Here is a 27617-nt window from a genome sequence, read left to right as displayed (position 1 = left end):
GCTGCCCTGGGAAACCTGTGCCAGGGCCTCAGCACCCTCACAGGGAACAATTTGTTTCCAATGCACCATCTAACCCTGTCCTTTTTCATTTTGAAGCTATTACCTTGTGTCCTGTCATTCCAGGCCCCTGTCAGGAAAGACGAGTAGAAAAATGTGGAAAGATGGAAAATACTAAAGATGAGTGAAAAGTGGAAAGATGAGGAAAGACTATTGAGAAACAAAGACTCCATCTTTCCTGTGAGCTCCCTTCAAGCACTGGAAGGCCACAATGATGTGACCCAGACCATGGACCATTGTGGAGACAGGAACACACCAGCTTCTCTAGGAGGAGGCTGGGGAAACCATATTGAAAGTTTTGGAGAAATCCAGGTAGGCGATGCCCACATGAGCTGAGCGGGATCCATTGTGATGGGTGGCAACTGGGTTTGTCAAGCAAGATCTGCCCTTGTGCTGGCTTTTGCTTCAGTTAACTAATTCTGGGAGGATTCCTTTCATAATTTCCCCACAGAATGAAGCATGACTGATGAGCCTGTAATTTCCTGGATTCTCCTTTAAGAGGTCCTTTTACGTCACAAGAGTGACATTAGCCAGTTCCAGACATCCAGGATGTCCCCTGGGTGTCTCCTCGATCTCTTCCTAAAGATTATGGGGAGAGGACTCACAATGATGTCACACAGCTCTCATAACCCTCTGGGAGAACACCAAGGCCTATTGATATTTTCTGCAAGGAATGACACTTGAAGTGAGTTATGAACTATTTTTCCCCAAAAACTTAGGGCTCAAGCATCTGTTATACTTTATATGCCAACTCTTCCTTCATTGCTGCTGGGTCTGTGTTTGCATTAACCTCGATTTTTGTTCCACACGGCAGGGCCCCCCAGCTCAGATACTGGCTGTGGTTTTATTCAGCTCTGATTTTAGTACCTCATGTCTGTGAATTGCTGCCCTGAGAGCAAGGAGAGGTAGTAACCCAATACTGACAGTTAAATCCAGGCATTCTGTTTCCCAGAATCAAGGCTTTATCATGTATTAAGCTACAATGTTGGGGTTTTGTAAGAATTATAATTGCTAAAAATGCATTAAGTTTATTAAAAACCATATCCTGATGTCTGTTAGGAATGTGGTGATACAATCTGTTGCTCATACTACACTTGCTACAGCAAAAGTGTTCATCATCTTAAGGTCATCATCTTAAGGCAGGGATACAACCTTGTAGGCAAAGAGGAATGGGCACAATTTCAGTTTTTAGCCATTGGTGGCTGAAAAATGAATTTAATATAAAGTTCCTCTCTCTGTGTTTGCTCTTTGGCTGTAGGAATAATTTTATTTCATTTTTACAAAATATGCTGGCTGACATTGTTTAGAAAGGATTTTATGTGATCATATTCTTGCCCATAACTTTCTCATTAACTGCCTCAGGCTGAAGTTGCTTTTGTCATTCTTTACTTATAATTTGCTGTTTATACAGTGCTGTTACCATCTTAAATCCCAGGGTATTCATTTGGTTTTCTCCACCATCCAGTCCCACTTAAAAGGGCAAGAAAAAGGACTTGAGTAAATTTTATAGATGGGAAAATTCATGCAAACAGAGTCATCTGAGAATTCACAATACTTTCAGGGCAAAAACATTGGCATGATTCATTTGAAGTTTTTAAATGAACGTTATTGCTAAAAAAATTGTAGCTTGCATGAATATTCATAGGAGAAAATAAACTTTCAAACACCAAACTAAACTAATTTCATTAGAATGTGTTTCATAATGGTATTTTGAAGTAGTCTCACAGCTCTTAGTTGAATTATTTAATTTTTTAAGCATTGCTAGCTCCTTCCCCATCTGCTAGTACAATGATCTATCACTGGTACTCCGAATTATACTGAATAAAGTTAAGTTACCATAACAACTCTTAAAATATGTATAAATAGGAGATCTGCATATATTCTACAAGATTAGGTATAGATAAGAGAATCACAGAATCATCAAGGTTGCAAATGACCTTCCAAATCATTGAGTCAACCTAGAAATCTTTTTCTCCAAGTGATTATTTGACCAAAATAAAAATACACAACAGCCTACAAAAGGGACAAGATCCTGCTTGTTTTAATTAATATTTAACCAGATTTCTGTAGTATTTGCAGGAACATAATTACAAAAACTTACTTCTGCAAGTTAGCAGGCATAAATATTGATTATTGAGAAAGATGAGATGGTGAATCATTTAATCCAAGACATAACTGGAGCTGTTGGGGAACATCTCCCTTTGCACCAAAGTTTTGTTTGTGGGGTCTGAATTGGTTGACTGAGGCAAACCAGCTGACTGTTCTTCAGCACTTCTGAGAGCAGACATACTCTGCCAGCAGACCCATGGGATAGCAGCCTCACAGAGATAAAAACTCCATCTGAGAGCTCCAACCTCCACAAGCACATCTGAATTCAGAGGACAATATCTGCTGAGAGGCCAAGATGGTTTTCAGTGGAGATCTGAATTAGGGCTGGAGCTGATTCAACAGTTCTGGCAGAGCATTCACAGAATCACAGAGTAGCTGGGCTTGGAAGGGATATCTGGAGATCACCAGACCATGGCAGGGCCACCCAGAGCAGGTGACACAGGAACATGTCCAGATGAGTTTGGAATGCCCCCCAGAGAGGGAGATTCCATTCCCTACCTGGGCAGCTGTTCCAGTGCTCTGCCACCCTCTGTGGAAAAAAGTTCTTCTTCATGCTGAGATTAAATTTCTTGTGTTTTAGTTAATGGCCATTGCTTCTCATCCTGTCACTGACCACTACTGAAAAAGTCTGGCACCATCCTCTTAACACTCCTTTTGAGATATTTCTCTGCAGAAAAAGTTTTCCAAGTCAGATGGGTCACTCTATTCAGTCCTGATCAAGCGTAGAAATAAAAACCTTGGCTGATTCTCAAAAAAAGTTATTTTAATTTAATTTCAGGATGTTTTGAGATGGTATAAAGGCATCCCCTAACTATGTGTATGAGACAGCCAGTATCAGTTTTGAACTCTTTGTAGTTACCTGTGATTCCCTCTTTACTCCTCTCTTTACATTCCCCTTGTTGGCTTGGCAGCCCCCTTCAGTTCTATCTGTGTTCTCTGCTATTGACTCCAGATTTGAAACTGTGCCACTCTTTAGTGCTTCTTTATTCCTTACCCTCTGAAAAATATATTTCTGACTCTCCTAAGTCCTGTTTTCACTAAACCCTCATTGAAGTGATTAGAGTCAAATAATTCTAGAAACATATATGAATGATACTATGGAAAATAAGGTGAGATGGTTTCCTTCTTCAGTATTCTACTCAACACTTTTGCACTTAAGACCAAATATCTAACTGAAATCTCTTTGACTTTTTTTTTGTTTTCATTTTGAGCTGCCATATTATTTAATCAGGCAGAAATGCAGTTCTGACAGTGGACTGGATAAAAACAGCATCCCAGGTTTCCATTTATGTTGTGGCTCCAGTTCACATGTGCTGTTTAGAAAAGAAATATCCTATTACAGATATATTTTTGAAGCTTGAATGTGCAAGTCAAGCTATTGTCTCTCCTCATTTCTCTTCATCAATTAATGGTTGTGCAAGCCACCTTTGGAATCCCTTTGTTGTCTTCTCCTGTGTGATATCTCTATTACCATGAAATGTGTTCATCAGCTTCCTCTTTTTCTGTAACTGACTGACTTTGCCAATGTACCTGCCAAGACCAATCTGGTGTTTCTCCTCACAGCCTCTCTGCCCTTCAGAGACATGGTATTTTTGGTATTTTTGCACCGGGGGTTTGTAAGAGAGAGAAGGCAGTGCTTGCCAGCCCTGCTGCTCCAGCGTGGAATTAATGCTGGCTTAGGTGAGTTGGGGAAATGCACCAGCAAATATCAGAAGAGAATTATTTTGCAGTTGGAAGCAAAAATAGTTCAAATCTGAAAATCAGGTTCTTCTTTGCAGCCATCTAGATCTAAATAGCAAGTGGAGAGTGCCTGCATATTATTCAAGTGACAGGCTAAATATTTATGATGTAGCAGTGACATTTCCACTCATGTCAGTTGGACAGTTTCATTCCAACTTCTTCATATATTAAATGAATACCCATTGCAGTCATCCCATGGCTTTTCTCCTGTTATAAGTTTAACACATTTTTACCTCTCCAAAAAAAATGATATTCCAGTCAGCATAAGACTTCTGCTTGAATTGCTCACTGCTTCCTGACATAGAATTGCCATAAGATTTTCAGAGACCCATGGTCTAACTTTGTTGAAAGCACAAAATGAGTGTAGAAAACACTGCTGCTCAAGAAACAATTTTAAGAAGAATTCTAATAAGATTTTTTCATTCTAAGAAGGCTTTTGAAAAACTGCAAAAACCACCTCTTTCTGCAGATTAGCACATTCATAGCGCAAAAACTTTGCCTACTTCAGAGTTTAGTCTCTATGACTGAGAATTTAATTTTTTTATGTAATCCTATTTTTTTTTCAGTGGTTGCTCTGGGGGCACGCAGTATGGGGAATTCTTTACCCAATATTTTCCATTGAAAATACTATCAAGAAAATGTAATGTGCTACATCATTCAATCTAAACATTGCAAGCATCCTCTGCTTTCTGTGACCACAAAGAAAATTAAGAATATTCTTTGTCCCTCATTAGCTAATTGGTGTCTTTCTCTGAGCTAAAAGAAATACACAGTCTGAAGTAGATTTTAATTTACGTTAAATATCAGATGACTTGCTGTCCTAGGCAGCCTGCTCCAGGCTGAATAGGGTGGGTGGACCAGGCAGCCTCTCAGGTCCCTTCCAACCCCACCTTCTCTGTGAGCTTGTGGAAAAAAAAAAAAAAAATCCCAATTACTCCCCGGGAAGGCCTCATGGAGTGGTTGGCACTCCCTGAATGAAGACTCTAGTCCTGGTGGTTTAGTGGAAAGCACAAGGGAGGATGTCTCCTGACGAGCTCCTCTCAGTTCAATTTGTTCCCTGCTTTCCTTGGGTGGCTGTAAAGCCCAAGCTGCTGTTTGCTTTAGGCTGTCCCACTGTTTATTCACATTCAATGGTCTGTGCATTGCTGAATGATTACAGTTTCAGGGCTCCACTTCCCACAGGCTCATACTGGCTGCAATAACAGCTTTGGGGAAGTTAATGTGAGTTCAGAGCAAGGCAATCCAGTTTCTTTTTCTTGCTGGCTAAATAAGATGTTATATTTTAAAAAGCATGTACTGACTTTGAAGAAAAAAATAAATACACCAAGGAGAATTTTCCAGCTGTCCTGACTATTCAGGTATTATATTCTTCTCAGAAGCTGAGAACATTTAACCTCCTTGCAATACCAGTATGCCCTAATAATATGTGCCACTCATCTGTTTTGCAATTGAAGCAAACTGTGTCTTGCCTGTTCTGCTCCAAACCCTATTCTTCTCTTTTCTTTACAACAGCCTCTTGTATATCTCAGATTCCATTATATCCTTTCTTCACTCCTTGTTCAGGTTACCTGATCTCATTCCCACTTTCCTGCAAACCACCCTTTCTAACTGCTGGTTGATCAATTGCTCTGTACTAGACTGTCCTCTGTGAAACTACATTTCCTTGAGGTATCATGTCCAAAAGTGGGCACTTTTCCATGTGAAACCTGCCTAGTTGTGAACAAAAGTAAAGACACTATCTATTTTTCAGGCTCTAGTTTTGTTCCTGCAACACCAGACCATATTTGCCCCCTTCTGAATAACTTAATTTCATCAATGAGCTCCTGCTTGGAATCTACTGCAGCCCCCAGATCCACTTTTACACAACTGCTTCATACCAGAAGTTTGCCAACCTAAATTTCTGAGGGCCATTGTTTCTGCCCAACTATAATACTTTGCACTTCTCCTTCCTATTTTTCTTACCACACTTGACCAAGTCTTACTTTTTACCATTGATGGGTGTGCAGTGTCAGGTCTGTGGAGCCTCAAGGCAAGAAAAAAAGCAAGAATTATAAAGGAATTTGGTGACTATATAAGTTGTCATGCTCCTCTGTAATGAGTTGGGACTTAAAACAACAGAGCTATTTAATTCAGGTTGGAATGGCACTGAAAGCTTTGGAACAGGCCATGCCATGTGAAAAAGACCCAGCTTCTGATAATGGCTTTGCAGGGACCATATTATCCTGAGGGTTTTTGATACTTGTAGCTGTGAGAAATAGTTGTGAATTCTGGCCAAGCCAGTAAGAATCAAAAAGTCCTTGGACAGGGAGAACCAAACCTATCAAGCACCCTATTAAGTGTTCAAACAATCTTCCACTTTGGAGAAGGTTTCTCACTTCAGTGGCATTTCCCTCTTGAAAGTTACCAGAATATATAGGGTTTATTCTGTTTCTACAACTATTTCCTCCACCAAGCCCACTTTGCTGACTCTGTTCTTCTCCCTAGTTTGCTTCAGAGATGGATCAAGGGACTCCAGTAACATTTCTTCAGGCAGAATCTGACATAACAGGGCTCATCTGCTTGCCATGTAGGCATCGTGGGACTAAAATGTTAAATAAAGGGCTGAGACTTTCCTCAGACTCACAAACATTATGAAAAACTATTTAAAAATATGGCTGCTGTAAATATCTTTTATATGTATAACACAAGCAAAATGAACCTGCTTGTCAATAAAAGTATTGCGAAGTAGCAGAAGAAATCAGAGAGGGGTGAACAAGTTATTTTTAAAAGGAAAATAAATCACGGCCTATAAAAATGCTGTGATATAAACATGCCAAAAGCAAGGAGGAATCTGATGAAATATGTTCAGGACACAGGAGAAGCCTATCAAGGGGAAGGAAGACTGAATCAGGACTGTTTATCAACATCATCTGAGCAACTATTTTACAGGAAAATTACAAGTTATCATTTCAAAATAAGGCAACTAATTTCAATGCATGCCTAAAAGTCATCATAAAAAAAGACATCTTGCTTTCAGATATGCAACAAATCAGGAGATGAACTCAATTGTTTCTTAAACAAAGATTGTCTCCCTCTCTGTCATTCAGTATTTTTCATCCCAAGGCTTTAAGAAAGATCTGACTGATACTGCTGTCTCACCTGGCAGTGATGTTAAGGGACAGCAGAGACATCTCTGGGGAATTTTAAACTTCCAAAATAATTTTTGGTGTTTTTACAGAGCAGAATTGCTGATTCTGAGGATACCCTCCTGCTGGTAGAAATACAACATGACAAACCAGAGGACAGAGCTTCAGCAATAATCATTGATTGGGACCAAAGGGACCAAAAAAAAAAAGAATCCTCCCAAAACCACCAAAACACCAGGAAAAGAAAAGCATGAAAAAGCTCATTTATTTTAAATATAAAAGAGATTCTAAAGTATCATTTCCTAGACTTGGGGAAACAGGAAGATGTTTCCAGCTTTCTGTCCCAGTGATGGCATCTGTCCTTGGGCAGGCATGAGGAGCTCTGATATTTTTTACCTCTCTGATTACAGTACATGTAAGTAATTAATGTTCTTAATTAATGTTCTGGATTTCTTGAACACTGATGGGTGAAATGCTAGCCATAAATTCAATGGGAAGCTTCCCTAAACCACCCATTTTCACTATACCTTCCAACCATGTGGCTATGCCAGCTGCTGGAGGAACGTCCCAGCCACATTTCCTACACACTTTCCCTGTCCTCACATCCATTTATTAAGCTTTGAGAAGACTTTTTTTATCCAAATCTTTAGATCCCATAATGACTAACAGAAAAATCAGGACTGAGTGCAAATTCTTCTGTACTAATGAACTAAAATAGGAAGAGGTGCTAAAGATTATAGTATATTCTAGTAAGGATTTGTTTGATTTATAAGAAGTGGCAGGAGAAACAGTTTAAAATGTATTTAGGAGTTTTCTCTCTGTTGGCGATTAGGTTCCCCCATGCAGCATGTTTAAATAAAAGATAAATATATCTAAAAAACAACATAAAACAAGGTCATCTTTCAATCCTATCTATATGAGCTAGAGCTAGGTGGCAGGTCTCACACCTCAAGAGAAATTTAAACTCTGTTATCTTGACAGCCAAATGTTTCCAGTGTGACAAATTAGCTGTATATCCCTAAAATGTACATGCACACGTTTTTTCTGTACTCAGTGGCTTGCAGAAATGTGTCTGCACTAACATTTTTGAACAGCGAGGAAAATTTAAAAAAAAAAAGCTTTTGAGATAGGCCTTCCAAATTCCTGCTGTTTCATTTGTATAGTAAATTCTTCTGTTCTGAAGGTTACTGATTTCTCTAAGAAGTAAAAAGAAAGGAAAGTGGTAAGGAACATTAATTAGACTGCTGCTTCATTACAATCCTATTTGTTATGAAATCATATTTGAAGAATGAAGCTTATTACTGGATAGCATTTATTAATTGTACAGCACAGAGTTGAACCCTTTTCTAACTGGGACAGTCTGAAAAATTGAGGCTAAAAGGGAGACAATTCATTTAAACTGTGTCAAAACAAAGTCAGTTACACCAGGATCCTAAACGAAAGTTAGAAAATCAAATTATTTTCAGATTCAGCTGGTTCTTTGTAGAAATTTAATACACAAATTCTTGATAATACCTGACATTAAAAAGAGGCCTATGCTGTAAAATTTAAAGAAGGCTTTCCCAAAAATGCAGTCCACCACCATGAGCCCACCAGGCAGGGACTGACCCCAGGGAGACTCTCCTGTATTGTAAATGCAGGCAAACCCCAGGGGAAGAAATGACAATGTCTGACTCAATTCAGAAGGCTGAATTATTTCTTTATTATAACTATGCTAAAATACATTAATATACTATATAAAAGGAGGATACTAAAACTACCTATTACTTTCTCTGACTCTATCTCTAACCCTCCCACAACTCATGACCCTCTCGTGAGAGTCCAGCCCCAGGTGGGTTGGATTGGCCATCAGGCTCAAAGAATCCTCCAGGATCCAACGAAGCACTCACTCCAGGTAAGCAATTCTCCAAACACATTCCACATAGGAAAAACAAAGAGCAGAAATAGAAATTGTTTTCTCTTTCATTTCTCTCTGTGCACCTCTATGAATAATCCTGAGAGGGAGAGAAATGTGCTTGCCACACTCCTGCTTCCTAGACATCTTTGCTCTGGGGATTCCTGATAGCCTTAGTGAAGAAACTCTTAGTGAAGAGTTCTTATCATTAAAAGCTGGGAAAAGGGCATTACACAGAAGCCCTAGTCATATTGTAGGTCACTGCAAATCTGATTTATGGTTATACAAGTCAAAATTTAAGGCAAAAGGGGAGAGATCAGAGCCAATTTCTGTATGCTGGAGTACCATTTTTTCTCAGGACTGGATCTCTGCAGTACACAGAAGATGACTTAAACTATGAATGCTGACAGGCAGCTGATAATGGTCTGTACGTGAGAGAAGTTTTGAAACTGAACTTGTACACTCCCTGGCAGAACCTTGCTACTGGCTGGCAGCAACCAAGAAGGTCTGGTTGTAAATTTTGACAGCATCTGGACAAAACGAAGGTGATACATCCTGAATCCTTTGAGTCATTCTGCCAGTGAAAGTACCAGGAGCAAGCAAGGCTCCCATCTGCCTGAGGCACAAGGTAGCAAAGCTGTCCCTGAGCCAGCAGTGTGTCCTGGGGGCAAGGAGACAAATGGGATCCTGGGGGATATCAGGAAGAGCAGTGCCAGCATGTCAGGGGTGATCCTGCCCCTGTGCCCAGCCTGTGTGGCACATCTGCAGGGCTGTGTCCAGCTCTGGGCCCCTCAGCACAGCAGGGCCATGGAGCTCCTGCAGCGGGGCCGGCGGAGGCTGCAGAGATGATTCAGGGCCTGGAGCATCCCTGGCAGGGAAAGGCTGAGGGAGCTGGGGCTGTGCAGCTGGAGAGGAGCCCCAGCTGAGAGGGGCCCTCAGCCCTGGGTGTCCCTGGCTGCAGGGAGGGCTCCGAGCAGGGCCCAGGCTCTGCTCTGGGGGCCCAGCAATGGCACCAGAGCCACGGGCAGGGACTGAGCCCAGGAGGTTCCACCTGGGCAGGAGGCACAACTTCTGTCCTGGGCAGTGACCCAGCACTGAGCAGATTGTCCAGAGAGGCTGTGGAGTCTCCTCCCTGGGGATATTCCAGACCCCCCTGGACACAATCCTGTGCCCTGTGCTCTGGGATGGCCCTGCTGGAGCAGGGAGGTGGCACCAGTGACCCACTGTGGTCCCTTCCAGCCTGAGCCATCCTGGGATTCTGTAATATCCGTTCCAAGGCTGCAAAACCATGAAAATTACCCATAAACTTTCACACAAGCATTTGGAAATCAGAATGTCTACTTTGCTGACCAAAAAGGGAGGGAAAGATGCAGAAATCTCTGCTTCCCTACAGAAGAGCAGGAAAAAAACATGGATAAACTCACCTCCTACCAAAAAGACACAAAGTAATGCCTTCCTTCATGATGCTTAAAGGAGCTAACTCACTAGAAATGAAATGAAATTATGAAATCTTGCTACTGCCTCTGAATTATTTTAACTGTTGTTGTTGGACACTCTCTTAAAGATAGATCTGATCTGTTCTTCCAGATTAGAATTTCCTGTGATAATTTATTGCTCATTTAAAAATGCAGGTGTATATTTTTTACTGTCACTGGGCTTTATGCTGCCACATTTTACCAAGGGTAAAATAATAGGTCAGTTTGCAAGCAGACACTGCCTCAGTGGCACATGGTTGGTCTTCCTCCTCATTTTCATCTGGCTCAGGTAACATGGCCATCCTTGCCTTAAGAGCACCAAAGCAGTCAATTTATAAGGAAAACCAAAGGCATATTCCTTAATGTTATTTAACTGACAAAAGAGCTGGAGTTTTGGCACTTTTTGCTGCTCACTCTTCATAAGTGGCATTTTTCCAGATGAAATATTAAATTCACCACTCGCAAAGGTGTAAGATCAAAAGGACAATTGTCAGTATGCAATAAGATGTCTAGCTGTTTTTTTAATCTTCACAGATCCAATCAGCATCAATTCTTTGCAAAAAAAAAAAAAATCTCTTCTGGCAATAGGTCTAGTTAGTTTAAATTGATACACAGATAATTAATTTTAAGGATCAGAGTTTGGGTCATGGAAACTTGGGAGCGACTTCTTTGGGAAGAACAAGTTTTCCTACAGATTCATTTTAAAAAATTATTAAGAATCCCTGACATTTGTGTTGGTTAAATGATAAAACAGATTGCAAGAATAAGAGTGTTTAAAAAACATGTCCTGAGGACACCCTAGGGCAGGGCAGTGAAAGCATAATATACTTACTGTCACTGAAAATATCTGAGTAGGATGTTAATTCCTTGAAACATTGTGTACTTAATTAGTGCCCTGGGTCTTCAGGAACTGGCTTTTGTCTATAAGTCTGCAAGCTACTGCATGAACAAAGTAAACTGAACAGTTAATTACAGCTCTAATTAATGGATTCTGTACAAAAACTTGGATTATGGTCCTGGCAGATGACAAATAAGCACAGACCCACCATGTCATCTCCCAGGCTGGCTTATTTTCCTTGGAGTTTTCCAACTATCCTCTCAGCCCTGGAGCACTGACAGTCACAAGGCTACAACAAAATTAAACTGGCAATTTTAATAACCTTATTTTAGAATGCTGGTAAGGCCCTGGCACAGGTTGCCCAGAGCAGCTGTGGCTGCCCCATCCATGGCAGTGTCCAAGGCCAGGTTGGATGGGGCTCTGAGCAACCTGGGACAGTGGAAGATGTCCCTGCCCATGGCAGAGGTGGGATGGGAAGGGCTTTAATGTCCCTTCCAACCCAAACCATTCCACAATTGAAAGTCAAGTTTGGTGTGTGCCACTGAGCATGCATGCTCTGTTCAGATGCAGTAAACAAAAATATATAAAAAACATCTCTGCACCAAAATTTACAGCTGTCTTGAGAAAATTCAATGCCCTATATAAAATAGTATCCAGTATACCGGAAGAAGAAAGTAAGCATATTGATATTTTTGAAATATAAGGCATGGAAGAAGTAAACACTATAGAGATCAAATTATTTAAAAGTTTTGAAAATGTGAATTGATGAAATTTGTGTTTCAGTTCTCCTGATTTAACAACAATGTGAAATGGAGATGATGTGAACTGATCTGAACCCATTTTGGTTCTACAATAACTACACAGACTTTAACTGAATTTTTTCTGATTGTTTTTCAGCAGAACTTTTGCCAGTCCCATCCACAGCAGGAAAAACATGCACATGGGCTTACATTTGATGGTGGATATTCTGGGCAACATTTTCTGAGATTATAAAGCCTTTTTACCTTTCAAAGTCTCACAGCAATGCTGGAAAGACAGCAGTGAGCTGGAGGAGAACTGAAGAAGAGAAATCAACATGCAGTGGTTACATCCCAGAGAATTAACTGTGTTATTAGGTACTATTAACAGTATTCTCCAAAGAAAGGTAACTTTATGAGTTATATCATATATTTTTTTTAACTTTTGGTGTTTGATTAAATACTCTGTGTAATCCAAAGGAATTGCACGTTTTCTTTGGAGACCACAGAATAATATACCCTTTGCATTATTAATCTATGCTGTGTTTATATACTAAAACATTTTCCAGAAGTACAGTTTGTTTTGGGATTAGGATTATTTGAATGAACAATTTGGTTGATATGAAATCGGAAATACCTGCAATTATGCTAAATTCTTAAACACCCTTGGATGCTGAGAGTTTATTCTTGGGAGCATCTATGACTTCACAGAAAATGAGCAAAGTGAGCAACACCACAAAGAAATACTGTAGAGCTGGTAACTAATGCTTAGTGCTATTCTGCTAATTAGCTGGAAGTTTAGAGAGTGGAATTAAGCTATTCATTTCCTCCACAGTAACATTAGTACTTCCAGTGGACAGTGATGTACCATGCAATCTACTTATGTCAGGAAGGGAGAAGATAATAACCTTCCACCCTCAAATATTGATATTTATATTGTAATTTAAGGCAGTTAATGAGATGGGGAGTTGGGTTTATACAACAGCTGTAAGAGGAAGAGAGAAAAAGGTTCCTGCATTAATTTTTATCCTTTCAATTAAAGCCTGATCCAGTAGAAGACACGAAAAGATTTGCTTCTGTCTAAAGCCTAGGGAAACTTTGAAGCTGTACCAGGTTGGACACCAGGAGGAATTTCTTCATGGTAAGTGTACTCAGGCATTGGAAGGGGCTGCCCAGGGAAGAGATGGGATCTCCATCTCTGGAAGTGTCCAAGGAACAACTGGATGTGGCACTCAGTGCTCTGGCTGGGTGTCAAGGTGGGCATTGATAGGTCTCAGGGTGGACTCGGTGATCTTAGAGGTCTCTTCCAAGCCAATGGTTCTGTGATTGTATGCCCTTCAGAGAAATGAAGCTCAGTAAAATTCAGTGCATTTCACTGAAGTGCTAAAAGCATTGCTGAGTAATATCTCCTGATGACCCAGAACATGCCAAATTAACTTTATGTTTACAGTAGTTCATGTTTGTGACAGCAGTAAGGAGAAAGGAAGCTTTTTGTAATTACTAAAGTTGACAGCAAAAGGCCTGATAGCTGCATAGTTCTGTCACATTCTTTCACTTGAATCTTTTCCTTAGAGTTATTTGAATTGCCCCAAATCAAGCTCCCTGTAAAAATTTCCTCTGTAAAACACTCAATTTCTTCTGCTAAACCCCTTTAGAACAAAACAGGATTTATGTGCATTCACTATTTACTGTGACATCCACTAAAGCCATATTAACTCCAAGAATGTGAAGCATAGCACTTTTAATTTGCCATGCATGTGTATTTTGATGGATAGGGGAAAAAATGGGAGAGGCAGTTTTGCTTTTACCTCAATGAAGCTTACCCAGAAACAATTATTTTCATGGTTCAGAATAAATGTGTAAAAAAGGTAGCAGCTAAATGACATCAACTTCATTCAGTTGCTGAATCTTTCAATTTATGGCAAACAATCGAAAAGTTCATTCACTGATCCTGTTCAAAGACAGAACTTTAATGTTCAGCTGTGTAGTGGATTAGCTAAGGGGATCCAGTGTTTTATGGCAACAATATGGGTAGTCTTTGCCTTCAATTTATCCATATAAATTATTTTATGGAAAGCTAAATTGTGCAGTGAGAACTTTTAAATCAAATAATCCTGCAATAACTCTGTGCTTAATGATATCACACAGTAGATGTCAAACTCATCCAGTTTAGACATTCCAAAGTGCTTCATGGCAAACTATTAACCCTCTTTCTCTTCTGTGTGATGATACCCTTGATTTGTTTCTACATTTAAATGGGATAATTTACAGTTCTACAATTCAGCTACAGAAGAGCTTTGCAGTTTAGGCAAATGCTCAACTTCTCTCTTACAGAGGAACAAACAACATATTCTCAAAATTACAAATTCTTTTATTTCAGTAAAAATTAGTTTTATGAGAATTGAAAACTGAACAGAGTTGTTTAAAGGTGAATACTAAAATGTTTCTTCTATCAAAATAAAAATATTTTCTAAAATTATCTTCCTATGAGTAAGGAGAGATTTTGCACAGCTGAAGATCAGTGCTGTCTTACGTAATACTTATGTTGAAAGTTTTTCAGGATTATGAGGAATTTTTTTTATGGTATTTCCTGAAATTATTTCCTTCAGCTGGACTTATAAACAATGCACTATGTTTTAAATACAACTCAAGAACTTTCTCTTAAAAATAAACAAAGAAACCTAGGGAACTTCTTGCTCCCGCTAGTGCCATGAGAAGGTTTCAGTAAAAAATATTCACTTGATTCTGAGTTGAATTTCATTAAAATTGAAGTAGATACAACTTTACAGTGAATTAATTCATGCTAAAATCATCTGACTTAGCAGCTGTGTGATTTATTAGTCAATGTTCAAATTTGTACTAAATGAACAGGAAAATCATAAAATTATGCTAAAGGTGAACTTATCTTCTTAATCTATCACTTCCTTATCTTTCAATTAATCTATTTTGTTTTTCAAAATTGTCCTTAGAGCACTCTAGCACTAACCCAGTTCCTGAATCTATGAAGGAAATGCAGAATGCCCATACCAGCCCTTTGATTACCTCCAGGGATGGCTGTTTAATTCTAATAAGGACAGACTTATCAATTTGATTTTTTGCTCAGTTTTTACAATAGCACAACACTGAGCACTGTGGATGAAGTCATGGAGCAGGCAGGTCACCAGGCTTTCAAGGTGTGCTAAATTATTTGGACACAATTGCCACATCTGTGAAATGAATTTGGGAGACAGTCGCACTCATGAATACTTAGAATTCTTTCTGTTTCTCACTCCAAGGTACTGGTGTGTTTTTTTGTTGTGTGTTTTCTATAAAAAATGTTATTTTTTAGTGAAGTTATACTCTTACTTCTTGGGTGAGGTGAACATAGTTTTGTGTTATGAGATGCATCATGGGGAAGATCTGGGCAGATGGGGCTCCCAGCAACACTGTGGTCTACAGATAAAACCGCAGTCAGGTTTCTCAGTGGACTCAAAATCTAGATAAGAAGGACAGGTGGATGAAAATTAAAGATAGAAAGAAAAAATACTTCTGTGGATGGCCCCTCCTTAACATCTGTCTGTAATATCTGAATTCTTCTCTGGCATCAAAATCACACTTGGGTATTCAGTCAGAGGCTGGAGTGGTAGGATTTTCTTTAACACAGCACAACTACCTTCATAAAACTTTAGGGGGTGCAGCATCTTTCCAGTCTCCTCTCTGTCACTGTGCTGGAAAATGGCCAAGGAAATTGCTGAGGTATCAGGCAAAGGGAACAGAGGTGCGCACACTTCCTTTTCTTAGGAAATCCATTTGGTAAAAAGGTAAAGGACTTACTTCATCTCTCCCAGGAAACCAACAGCAGCTCCAGGAGGTTTTGCCAGTGTCTTCTCTTGCCCAATTCCATGTCCTTTCCTGCAGAACTCTGTGGTAGAAGGCCAAAGTCATAATCTGACCCTTACTTTTCAAGTTCTATTGTTGTTTGCTTTCTCTAGATTAGAGCAACATAATCATATTTTGCAAGGTCTAGTACCCTCATTATTCCTCTTTCTGAATTTTGCAATTATCCCTTGCAATTGTGAAGATTCTTTTTTACTCCTATTTGTCATCCATTACTTAAGTTAATTGATTCTTCTTTCTTTCACTTTCTTGTTCTGCCTCTCATCATTCGCTTTCATCTCCTTCACTTTATTTAACATCACTTTGGAGGAATGAAGGTGATGCAGCAGTGCTAGTGGGAATGGTCAAAAGAGCATGTTAAACAATCATTATATAAGCAGCAGAATAAGGAATATGTGGTTTCTGTGTTTATTACTTGACCTGTCAATATTTTGATAGGCTGGAATCAACGGAGGGACCCTGATTTCTCTTGGGATTTTAGGCTCTCCTAAATCACAGCTGCTACCAGGACGGGATGGAGCAGAACTGAACCTGCCAAAAGCCCCAAATAATGTGATAAACAGAATGTGAAGTTTGCTTCTTCACATTTATTTTTATTGTAGATTTCACATGTGTAAAAATGTCATCAAATGAAAATCTTTGAAACCATTTAAAGACAGTATTTTGCTCTCTGGAAGTGATTGAGAGTCACAAGTGTCAGGTGTGAGACCACAGAGGCTCCAAATAATGACTTGGGGTCATCAGTGCTTTAGTGGGCAGATTTGAGTGCAATCACAAATCCAGTCCTTGAAATCAGCCCCACATAAACAAGCTTTTGAGCAATGTTCTAGCTCTGTATTTAACCAGTGCAGGTTTTTTACAGAAAGTGGTGGGGCTAAATGGATCATAAGGAAAATAAACTCATACACAACAAGTAGGAAGGGAAGTTCATCAGTTGCAAGTAGGTAGTTATTATCATCAGAGTACTCTGACCTTTTAAAACCTTTGCCAGCTCTCTGAGGCTGTCCTCACACTTGACAGACAAAAGAGACCCTGAGAACATTACATCCCCAACCTGCAAACATTTGCATCAGTTATTACTTCTGATTCTCTGTGGCATGGAGCCTGATTACATCTGAATATCTTCTCAAATAAGAGTTACTGATACCATGTCAAAACCACCACTCTGTTCTGATTACATTTGGATATTTTTTCAGCTGCCCTTCCCCACCCCCCCTTCTTTTCGTGCAACACTTACACAGCACACTTGAGCATATTTTCTTTCATTGCTTATAGCAGTCTGCTCATCGGGGAGCTGTAAATTATGTGAATAACAAAAGCAGAAAACTGTGCTCATGAGGACAATTTATCAAAATCATGTATCACAGAATATCCTGAGCTAGAAGGGGCCCACAATGATCATCCAGTCTATCTCCTCCCCCTGCACAAAACACCCCAACAATCCCAATCCATGCCTGAGAGCATTGTCCAAACGCTCCTGGAGCTCTGGCAGCCTTGGGGCTGTGACCATTCCCTGGGGAGCCTGTTCAGTGTCCCATGACCCTGTGGGGGAAGAAATGTTTCCTGATATCCACCCTAACCCTCCCCTGACCCAGCTACAGTCATTCCCTCAGGTCCTGTCCCTGGTCACACAGAGCAGAGATCAGGGCCTGCCCCTCTGCTTCTGGCTTATTGCACTGTAAAAAATAAACTTTCCTTAGTTCATATTTATTCAGAATTTTCAGGACAGGAAGAACCATAAAGTTGCTATACTATAAAAGATCTGTGACCACTCAACAAATCCTGACTGCCTTTTGATAATTCTGTGGCACGCCGGTTTGCACTGTGCTCAGACAAATCTGGGAAAGAGGAACAAACCCAGCTATCTCTGTGTAAGGAAAAATGCAGGAAGGCATAAGCAATGTGCTAATGGCCACTGCTGATCTGACATTATTCTTGTTTGCATCCTGTCTGTAAAGAGGTAATGGAGCTTAGGGGTGTTACCAGTGCTTGCAAGAAGCATGCAATTCAGGTTTCAGAGCAGAAAGCAGCAGATAAACACCTAAAATACACTGTGGTTTCCAGCAAATCCTGGACCATCCTACCCTGCTCACCTCACTACAGGCGTAGATCCTGGCTTTGCTGCAGCTGCTCTGTTGTGCAGCACATCTCCATGAGCAGATACTTGGAGGTGTGCCTCCCTATGACACAACCACAGCAGTTCAAGGCAGAAGCTGCCCACATCAAAGTGGGAGTAAAAGATCACTTTGGGGTTCAAAGTGTAAGGAGCTTTGTCAGGACTAGGTTGAGCCCACAAAGTGAATGTTGGCAAAGTCCACGAAACTCTGAAGGCAGTGCAGGCACTGTAATCCCTTGGGCTTAGGAACAGAAGCCTTTTAAGGAGGACTGAAGATTGACTGTTCCATAAATATGGATCAGGGAGGAAGTACCTGTTTATGCTGCTCTAATTATTCAGTCTGCTGCAGAAGCTGCTGATTTGATGTCTCATGAGTCAATACAAATAGTGGGGATGTTGCTGAGGAAAGAGGAATTAGCACTCAGCAAAATTGATGGCTGGAGATGAAGAAGATATTGCAGAGAGAATCCTAGAATCCTGTGGGAGTCTAGGGCACCCCTCTGGCTGCTTTGGAAGGTTTGGGACTTTGGTAGGAGGTCAGGAACCCCCCTGTACAGAGCCCCCAGAGACACTGTCTGTGATCTCTGTCTGTGGGAAAGAGTTTTCAATCTTACAGGATGAATTACAAGCTCTGAGTGTTTGATATAAGTAATAATTAAGTGTGGCACGGGTGCAAAAGTAAAATTTTAGGATTCTAGATTAGGGGTCCAAAGGGGACAAGATGGAGGAAACTGAGTGTGTCTTGTCCTTTTTCTCCTTTTTCATGCCCTCCATGTTTCACTGCAGTGTTGGCATTTTTCTGTTGGTTTAGGCTGGGGACACACTGTTCAACGTAGGTGACAGATATTGGCACATTATTGTAAATACAGCACAGGTAGTTTGTGGTATTTAATGTTTGTAACATCCCACTGAGGGCAGAGCCCCACACGCTGCCCTGCAGGACAGACCTGCGGCAGGGCAGCAGAACATGTTAGAGATAAGCAAGAATTGAACCTTGAAAACAGCACAGATGAATTATGGCTTCTTCTTTGGCAACAGGGCAGAAAGACAGAGACTTTCTACAATCTCGGAATCATCTATACCACAGATTCTGACACTAGACTACCTCAACAGTAAGACCTCTTGCAAAATGTCTTTCTATTTCTTTGTGAAACACCTCCGAGATTTGGACATTTTTACCTCAAGTTTCTTTGTGTTCTTCTATTCAGTCAGAGACAAATATTCCATTTTTTTTCCTCCATTAGCCACCAGCTGAAAGAATAAATTCCATTTTCCTCTGCTCAGACATCTGTGGTGCCCTTTTGTACCCCATGCACTCTGCTCCATACACATCCTCTCTGCAGCCCCCGTGCTGTGCTGCTGCCTGATATGAAAAGAACGAGGGACTGGGGACTAAACTGAAAGCCTTGACATGATGCTGAGGGAATCGATTAGCAGATAACACCTTCAGGAACTGATGCACACACAATTTGTCTTGTGCTAAAGGGTCTGAGTGACAGTAATGACTTCTGTGGCTGTACCTGCCCAAAGCTTTCAGACACGGTTATTGCAGTTAACACACTTAGCAGTAGTGGTGGTGGGGCCTGAAGAAATTGACAAAGTTCTTGGGGTTACTTATTTTTCTAAGAACCTGTGTTTTTCTAATCCCTGCCAATTTGTCTCACTGGAAGAAAAATCAAACCTCAGCTATGACTCAACAGTAAACTGAATAAATTAAAAATAAATGGCATCCTTATCACTGAGTTACAGTGACTCTGGAAGAGTGCAGAAACACACTAGGAGTAGCACATCTCACAGTGTTCTCTTTTTGGGTGATACTGGAAGCAAAATTATTTAAAGAAAATAATATCCTTTGTTTACTGTGATGGGAGGTTAACAAGGTTTTTAAGCGTATTAGGGTACTAAAGGAACTATTTAGGAGACTAATTTCCTAAGGCACAAATACACATCTACAAATAAATACGTAACAATATCTATAAATATGAATAAGGACTGTTGGTACTCGACTTAAAAACTTTTTTATCTCTGCCAAAAGAAAAAGAATTGTGGAAGGTTTGCACTTAAGCATATCTTTTAAGTAGATAAATGGAAATATTTCTGTTTTGGAGCATAAAGTCATTCCAGGAAAGGGATTGCCATAAGAATATGTCTGAAACATATTGTGTGGTGAAGTTTTTTTTATAAACAAACAAAGAAGTAATTATAGTATAAAGGAGCTCTTGTAAACTACCAGAAAACTGTGTTATAGAGCAATAAGTTAATAGTGCTTCAGAGCTCAATCTGATTAGTTTTCTTCATTATACAGCCAAATAGATACTTCTGTTTTTCTGTTTCAGAAGGATTTCAAAATCAGCTATCAAAGAGAAGATATTGAATTAAGGCTGATTCTGGATTTAGTACCTGAGGCGAACAGTCTCTCAGATGAAATCAGCTCACAATCACAGGCTTACCTTTTTTCCTCATTTAACTGAACCAAGAAATGACATTAAAGTTAATGTTAAGCACAATCTGCATGTCCTGGCTCCTAGAGAATGAGAATACTCTGAAAAACACAAGATGACCCTGCATATTTCCTCCAATGAGATGAGACCATGTAGATGTAGACCATGTTCAAATCTGGGATCTTATCCCTTTACAAGCAGATCCTTTACAAGAAGATTTCCAGTGCTTGGCTTCTCTCTCTAACAACACACTGAGTGATGCTTGGTGGTGGTGGTAGGGTGGAAAGGTGCCTTGCCCTGCTGCTGCCTTTTTTCACCCCCGTTTTCTTAGCTGCTGCTTCTTTCCTTAAGTGAAACCATTTTTTCTCCCATTTCTCAGGGCCAAGTTTTTTCTCTGAAGACCAGTGAATTATGGGTCACCACTTTTCAAGAACTTTGCTGTTCTCCTATGGCTAAACTGAGTATCATAAAGAAAACCAGCATGTGTCAAGCTCTGGGCCGCACATTTATGTTTCTACAAGCAACTGTAAACCAGTGTAACAGGTCAGGACTGGGAACTCACACTGGGAGTACGTGGCACAGTGGGATTATAGGCACAGGTGCAACTGCCTCTTCTTTGACTACACTTCTGTGGGAAGTGTAAATCACCTTCTAAATCACCCTGTCCCCGAGGCTTCAAAATTCTTGGGCCTTCATTACTGCCATGCTTTTATTGAATACTTACCCTGAGTTAGGGTCTCTGTGGAGATGTGAAAACAACTTAATTACTTGATCCCTAAGCAATAGCCAAACAAAAACCCAGGAGTTAGGGATGAAATGCAGAAGGCATATTTTATCTCTGTTCAGAATCCTAACTTACTAATGGGGCCCTGGAGAGTTTTTTTCTATTTTTTTCCCTATTGATTAATGAACAGAGAGAGAGCGAGAGAAAGAGCAAGGGGGTCTTTTCTATGATTTGTGGAGGTGTTTGTATAAATAGAAGAAATACAGATATTAAGCTGAATTTTTGAGGATTTTACTGGGATCCAAAAGATGAATTAGGCATTTGTAGGTGCCTAACTACCACTTTATCTTTGCATTGGTCATAAAATGGCAATAGCACTCTCAGGTTTGAGCATTCCTCAGATCTCAGCCAGGATCATTCACTGCACCCCTCTTATTCTTTAGGTTGATATGGGAAAGAAATACCTGCCAGAAGCAAGGCAGAATATGTGCTGGAGGCTAGAAATATGGTCAAGAAAGATATTGCAGATTGGTACCTTTGAGACAAAGCAGAGACATCCACCTCCCCAGTTTTGCAGCATATAAGTTTAAAGCTGGCTCTGAGCAGGGATTTTTGGTGCCTGGCTGCAGAAGGAATTACCAAGGCTGTGTTAAGAGATGAACTTCCCCGTGTAAGGGCTCAGGAGAATGAAGCAAGTGCATGCCTAGGATTCAGGATAAACAGCACATTCTGTGACAGGCCCTGCAGAAAACTAATTGGCAACACCTTCAAGAGGGACATGTGTAAAATCCTTTCTCTCCTCAGATATGGGCACAGATGAATATTCAGAGATAAGTACCTGGGTAAGGGCAGGATACACAACATATAATTTTCTCCAGTGCCTCTCACTTTGAATGTTGATAAAGGGTTTGACCTTTCTTTGAAGGCACAGAGTCTGGGTGCCGATCCATCACACTACAGGTGAAGCACTCACAGCAGGACCTGTACTCCTGCTCCTATCCAGTTTAAAAGACTTAAAGTCATTATTCCACTTTCCATATCTTCACTGCCATGCTGGAAAAAATGATAGCAGGATTGCAAGGAAGCACTAAACTAGAAGGACTTTTAGGGTCTCCTGTGACAGCCCATGGATAAAACACCCCTCATGTGAGCAGAGGGGATCAGATCCTACAGCCCCCTATGGCCAAGCTCTGATTCCCCTTATGCTGGATCTGGTGGTACCACAGCAACCAACTCTGCAAGCATGGCTTAGGCAATAACACTGGAAAAGGGATACAAACTCATTCCTTTGAGTTTAAAATTCACAGCAATAAATATCCAAACAAGCTTTTGAGGCACAGATTTTGAGCCTTGCTATTTTTAGCCAAACTGTGTTTGAGTGCTTTCCCTCCAGAGTGTTCTGATGACCCTTTGTGTGACTGACCAGAGGTTTATGTCTGCAGTTCTAATTTCACTTCTTGTCTGCAGCTTTTTTAGAAGGAGTCTATGGAAATAGGTATCTGCCTGATCCTTCACTTTTTTTTTTATTATTTTGTTCCAAAAGAAGGACTTTATTCTGAAAAGGAGCATGGTTTATTTTCTCTAACAGAGGAAGGAGATTCCCTAAATACACCAAGTTGCAAGGACTGTGCCTGAGCACAGTCAAAAAGAAAAAAAACAAAAAAACGCTGGAAGCTGAGGTATAGACGAGAGGTTTACCTATAAACCCATTTTTTCTTGGACAAGCTAGCAGACTTGCCAAGATCTCTAGAAATATTTCTGTGCTTTGAATGAAATCCTTTGTGAAGGTAATCATGCTCAAGGGAACGGGTAAAACTGGAAGAATGTTGAGTCACCTTGCAGCTGGGAAAGCCAAGACCTTGAGGATAACAGTGTAGGAAGCCCCATCCATTGTGTCAATTGCTGTTCAGACTCTGGCTGCTTTGAGAACCAGAATCTCTGGGTAGACCTAATGTAGGTGTTTGGAGAGGCTCAGGGGCCCTCTCACAGACATGCCCGAGCCCTCTGTTTCAGGGGAGAGGAGATCAAAGCTCAGAGAGTAACAAGAACAGGGAGGTCACCACATGGTGGAAAACAACTCATCCTTGGTAAATGGGTGCCAACAGCTGGGATGGACTGAACCCAACAGTGCCAGCATTCTCACTTGTGTGTCTCCACTCAGGTGCTGCTTTGGGATTCTTTGGTGACAGAGGTAATGAAATATATTGACTTTTGTTAAGAGATGAACTTTGTTTGAGATGCAGTTTTGTGGTTGTTCTGGCTGCCTGCCTGCATTGACTCACATGCTTGGGTAGTACTTGCAACAAGAAGTTCCAGTTATTCCCTTAGATCCCCAGTGGCATCTTTCAAAATCTTGCCTACTTGATTCCTCTGCTCGGAGGAGTGAAGGACCCACCAAGCCCCTGGTGCAAGGAAGGAAGGGCTGGAAGTGTGGACTCTGTAAATATCTGTAGAGTACAACTGAAAGGCTGAAGACAGATTTTCCTGCCCAGGTCCAGCTGCCTGGCTGCATGAAATGCTGTCATGGCTCTGACGCAGCCACAGATGGCAATGACTGCAGCAGTCATTCCAAATTAGTGACCACTTTCCTGAAGCCCTCGACAATAAAGACTCAATTTACAAACAGAAATAGTAATTTCTAGCTGGTGGAGAATCTGCTGTGAGTTTTTGGTGTCTCCCTCTATTTGCTTGTGCTGAAATCAGATCCAGAGCACCTGCTCTGGGTCCAACCTCCCAACTCCTGCGTGAGTGAAGAGCTGGCTGGCTTTGATCTCTCACCAATAAATAAACACAAGAAAGGCTTTTTCAGTGGATGGGAGCAGTCCTGTTTCCAGGTAACCATGTCCTTTCCTCATGAATCACTATGGAAACTCAATTCCCTCCTTCTGTTTCCTCTAAATGAGAAAGCATGTTTCCCTGCTAGCAGAGAGGGGAACTCTTTAATTTCCTATTCCAGTCCTTGACTCCTCAATAATGGAGGGTCACTTTTAATTCTAATGTGAGGCATTGAAATTTCAGCAATGTTGAAACAGACACCCCAGGCAATCTTGCAGCTGCTTCAAAATAACCTGCTCAAAATGCCTTGAAAAGAAATGAAAGCTTTTTTTCTTTTATTTTCTTTTTTTTTTTTTTTTCCTCAGAGAATAGTGCTGTTATGTGCAAACAAAGATGTAGAACACAGCTCAGCTCCCATGTCTGACACCTCCCATGGTTGGTAAGGTGTTTCCACCTACACATTAATTTCCATCATGCTTAGCTGATGCACAGGAGTTTCAGAGGACTCAGTCATGAACTTGAACAGGTCTAAGGCCAGCATGAAGCTTTCTGAGAACATGGTTCCCATCTTAAAGGGTGTTTTCCAAGCTGCCTTCTGTCTGCATTTGTTTAGGTTCTCCCCTTACCAATTTGTGAGATTGTACTGGCTAACATGGAGAAGTGGCATTATGAAAACAGACATATTGAACCTTGGTTATGGTCAGAACCCCACCAGGCAGTACTGATCCCACCTATACTCCCATATTCACTTGAAAAGTTCCCATTTACAACAGAAAATTAAGGCAGTAGTGTGTCCCTGAGCCCTGGACATGATCAGATACTTAACTTTTATTGAAATTCTTTTGACCAGAGAAAATGGATTTTTTTTGGTTAGTTGTCTTCCAAAAGTTTCAAAAATTCTGGCACTTGATGTTATTGAAGACCTGCAATATTCAGTGGTTTTGATCCCAAAGATCTGTGGTTTTCTTTCTTGGTAATCTCACCATGTGCACAGAGTTTTTAAAATATAAATTGGTGTATCCTACTCGTACCCCAGATGGGTTTATCAGCATGCTTCCTTTCCCAGCTTGCAAACTGAGATCTTACCATCTCCAACATTTCCACGTGTTTATTTATGTGTCTTTATCCTGGGAGCTTTGCAGCTTTACAGCCATGAGTGATATTATCCATTCACCCTCAAATTATCATTATTGCTTCCTTTAGAGCAATAAAGATGTCTGAAGGCATCTGCAGTTTCAGATGACCAAGGAAAACAAAACAGCCCTTTCCTGTTATTAGCTTCTGTGGCAATCAGACAATTAGTTTCCACTCTAATAGACTACTTCCCAAAAAATTCCTTTATTTTTTCTTAAATTGCTGCCACTGAAGTTGAGGTAGGGAGAACCATGGGCAGGCACCATTTTACACCTCTCTTTCATGCTGCAGTAACATGTTTTCTTCATATTGGAATTCCTAATTTCAAGACAAGAAGAGTCTTCCAGTGGAAAAGACTGAGAGCCAAATGTTTCAATAATTTTGAATACAATTATGAAAATTGAATAACTTGTTCTATCTGGAAATTTTATTTTTTAATTTCTGAATGATCTTAACAAAATAAAATAAAAAAAAAGGATTCTTTTCCCTCAGGATATTTTTAAGATCACTTTTTATGCCCCTCCAAGGATGCTGCAGTTGAAATTGGCAGAGGCCAGTCATACATTGTATGTGCAGTATTGCTCCAATTCTATATGCATATACACTACACCCAAGGGGAAGCAGAAGCAAAAAAAAAAAACAAAAAAAAAAAAAACCAGAGAGATGTTTCTAAAAGATTCTTGGAGGTTCTCTCTCAGCAAGTGAAGCTAACCTTGCATTTCCTCTTCTGCTCTTTGTCACACACAAATGAGGATCTTTAAATGGTTTTGTTCATAGATGCTCCCCTTCTTGTCTTTTTAAACATTTTCTCAAATTCTAGTTGTAATGTTACAGTTGTTTTGACAAAGGACAAAATAGGAAGAGCAGCAGCAAATTAATTTCTGTTTCTTTCAAGAAATATAAACCAAAAAGTGTCCTATTAAAGATCTCCTGCACTCTCATAAATGATGCTGATTACAAGTATAAGCATTTGGAACAGAAAATAAGTTTGTAGAACCAAAATATATTTTAACAAAGCCACACAAATGACTTGAAGATATTTTTAAAATCTATTTTCTCATCAGTTCTTTGTGAAATAACTGACTGGTTTTGGCCAGCTCTGGAAGATATTGCTAGTGATCTGTGCAACAGAAACAGAATAATAGAAACGATTGCATCAACAGTATGGCTTAGCTTGTTAATGTTATCAAAGCAGAACTGAGAATATTAGATGGAAGCGCTATAGAAATAAAAATATAGCATAAATCCTGGAGAAAAGTCACTCCATAACAGGGCTAAATTTAACCTGACTGATATGAAGTACAAAGCTTTTCCAAAAACCAATGCACAAACAAAATCAAAGCAAATCAACAAAATATTAAACAACCACTGTAAATCCATATACTCTATAAACCTCCAAGGTCTCACTTTGACTCTTGGCTGTTGTTGCCTTCACAGAAACTTCGTGGTGCTGTTTGCAGTGTTCAGAAGTGCCTAACTCACCTGGGTGCTCCTGAAAATGTTATCCATGAGCCATCTACCTAATTTTTTTAAAGTTTATTATTCATCAGAAAATAGGCCAGTGACTAAGTTCATCTTAATCAGCCAGTACCAGAGACTTCAGAGGAGATTAAAACCAGAGCAGGTCATGGTATTAATTAACTGGTGCCCCCATTTAGTTCTCTTGAGAAAGGCCAGTTTGTAGCCCAGCACACAAATTTCCAGCAGGCAAAGGGACAGACAGATCTCCAGTCTCATGCCACACAACCCCAAAAATGTACTGAAATTTCCTGCCATTACAGACAGAAGCTAAATTGTGGATCCTGGAGGGAAATACATGATACAAAGGAGGATGTTTCTCCAGGCAGCCTCTTGGTGCAGTGTCATTTCCCACTGCTCCAGCAGGTAGAGCCATGGTTTCAAATATTTTCCAGGAAAGCAGCTGGTCTGATCATTTGGGTTGAGTACTCTCTCCCCAGCTGCAGACTGTGTTTTAGATTAGAGCTCTGGAAATAAATCCAAAACTGCCCCAACCATTCCTCTTACCCTTTCATAACTGGTAGGAAGATAAAACTGGGATCCCATCAGCTGGACAAACCTTAATCTCGCTGTGACAACTGTAAGACTGCCCACAAATAAATATTTAGTTCTATGGGCTGAGAAACTGAGTTTAAAGGCTGGCTGTCCCAATCAAGGGGGTGCCCTGTGAGGCAGCAGGAAGTGATATAACTTTCTGGCATAAACGCAGCGATGGAACATGCACTCCTTTGACCTCTTGAAGCACTACCAGCAAAGCCAAAAGCACTGATTTTCCCACTACTCCCCACCAGGCATGGACAGAGAGGAATCTTCAAGATGGATGGTATGGATTAACATGGGGTTTTGTTTGGCTTTTTGTTTTCTTTGTTTTTTGTTTTTTGGTTTGGTTTTTTTTTTTTTTTTTTTGTTGTTTTTTTTTTTTTTAAGCTAAGACTTGAAGCATACAGTGACTTCAGAAAACTTTCAGATTTTTAAAGTCATAGTTTATTTAAGCAGTATTTAAACATTTTTAATGTGTGTATATTTCCTTAGTAAATCAGAACGGGTTGTTTTAGATA

The 27617-nt window shown here is 40.2% G+C and overlaps 1 long non-coding RNA gene across 1 annotated transcript; it reads left to right on the top strand.

Annotated features, from left to right (window-relative positions):
* LOC115493436 (uncharacterized) lies at positions 1-22958 on the top strand. The gene is made up of 4 exons (XR_012053640.1): positions 1-8925; positions 12136-12382; positions 13018-13116; positions 20788-22958. It is a non-coding gene; the product is annotated as an uncharacterized lncRNA (long non-coding RNA).
* Positions 22959-27617: the final 4659 nt, after the last annotated feature.

The sequence above is a fragment of the Taeniopygia guttata genome, chromosome 1A (genome assembly GCF_048771995.1).
Source record: "Taeniopygia guttata chromosome 1A, bTaeGut7.mat, whole genome shotgun sequence".
In the NCBI taxonomy this organism is placed as follows: Eukaryota; Metazoa; Chordata; class Aves; order Passeriformes; family Estrildidae; genus Taeniopygia; species Taeniopygia guttata.
The sequence above is the reverse complement of the archived record's forward strand: the minus strand, read 5'-3'. Positions and strand labels throughout refer to the sequence as shown.